Source organism: Bison bison, unplaced genomic scaffold, assembly GCF_000754665.1.
Source record: "Bison bison bison isolate TAMUID 2011002044 unplaced genomic scaffold, Bison_UMD1.0 scf7180017848909, whole genome shotgun sequence".
In the NCBI taxonomy this organism is placed as follows: Eukaryota; Metazoa; Chordata; class Mammalia; order Artiodactyla; family Bovidae; genus Bison; species Bison bison.
Window position 1 is genome coordinate 17,972 of NW_011479482.1, and position 2,001 is coordinate 19,972.

A 2,001-nucleotide genomic window follows, 5' to 3' on the forward strand; every position below is an offset into this window, starting at 1 on the left:
CCATGAAATTAAAAGACACTTACTCGTTGGAAGGAAAGTTATGACCAACCTAGATAGCATATTCAAAAGCAGAGACATTACTTTGCCAACAAAGCTCCGGCTACTCAAGGCTATGCTTCTTCCTGTGGTCATGTATGGATGTGAGAGTTGGACTGTGAAGAAGGCTGAGCTCCGAAGAATTGATGCTTTTGAACTGTGGTGTTGGAGAAGACTCTTGAGAGTCCCTTGGACTGCAAGGAGATGCAACCAGTCCATTCTGAAGGAGATCAGCCCTGGGATGTCTTTGGAAGGAATAATGCTAAAGCTGAAACTCCAGTACTTTGGCCACCTCATGCGCAGAGTTGACTCATTGGAAAAGACTCTGATGCTGGGAGGGATTGGGGGCAAGAGGAGAAGGGGACGACAGAGGATGAGATGGCTGGATGGCATCACTGCCTCAATGGACGTGAGCCTCGGTGAACTCCGGGAGTTGGTGATGGACAGGGAGGCCTGGCGTGCTGCGATTCATGGGGTCACAAAGAGTCGGACATGACTTAGGGACTGAACTGGAGCTGTCCTGTCACATCTGAGTGTGTCTGTTGTCTTATAGATTGGGGAATAAGGTTTACTTGAATTTGACTTGTCACCTTGGACCCAATTGATTTTAATTGGTTTACATTATACCCTTTTGCCATGTCATTCTTTCAAAGGTTGTGCTCTGCCTCCTTCCCTCCTGTTTCATGCTCTTTTCCTGAGCCCCATCCAGACCCACAAGGTTACCTCTACAATCTTCTGGAGAGACAACCAGAAAATAGCTGGCCTTGGGAGGGAAATACTCTATAATATCCAACCCCATGATCCTACCCAGTACTGGTCACGCTGGAGACCTTGGGGACACCCAAACTTCAGTCTGAGGATCCCAGGAGGTCATCACGCCTTGACCTGCCTAGGGATCTGGTCCTCAAAAGTTTGCCACGCTTCAACCTGCTCGGGGATCTGCCAGTCCCAGGGGTCCCAGGAGGTTGTCACGCCTCGACCTACCCAGGGACCCAATACTCGGGAGGCCGTCACGCCTTGACCTGCCCGGGAATTCGATCTCTAGGAGGCTGTCATGCCTCAGCCTGCCTGGGGATCTGCACCCTGACCAGGGGATGCCTGGCTCTCAGGTTGCAACAGTACTAGTTAGGATGAGCTTACATATCAATTCCCTTCCACGGTGGGCAAACTAACAATGAGTTACAAACCCCTTAATTCTACCCAGCACTGGTCACACTGGAGATCTTGGGGACGCCCAAACTCCAGTCCAGGGGTCCCAGGAGGTCGTCACGCCTTGACCTGCCTAAGGATCAGTCTTTGAAAGGTTGGCATGCCTCAACCTGCTTGGGGATCCGCCAGTCCCAGGGGTCCCAGGAGGTCATCACGCCTCGACTTGTCCAGGGACCCAATTCTCGGGAGGCCGTCACGCCTCGACCTGCCTAGGGATTCGATCTCTAGGAGGCTGTCATGCCTCAGCCTGCCTGGGGATCTGCACCCTGACCAGGAGACGCCTGGCTCTCAGGTTGCAACAGTTCTGGGTAGGATAAGCTTCAGAAAGACTCACCCCTAAGGAAGTCCACCCATAAAAATCGAAAGAGGCCTTTTTCTTTTCTCCCTGTCATGACTGTCTTTCAGATGTGAAATAACCAATCTACTTCCCGGCAGACGCCCTTGAGATGCATCCTTGATAACTGGAAGCTGTTCAACCCTCTAGCTCTAAGGAGAAGTCGTTTGAAATTCTTTTGTGCCACTGCATGGCCACAGTATCCACTGGGGGACGAGGAACACTGGCCTGAGGATGGAACTTAAAATTACAATACCATCCTGCAATTAGAATTATTCTGCAAAAGACAAGGGAAATGGACAGAGATCCCCTATGTACAAATTTTCTTCTGACTAAGAGATATGAAGGAATTTTGTCTTAAGTATGGGATTGTAGTATGCCCTAAAAGTGAGCCCACTAGGCAAATGGTGTTAGGCACAGGC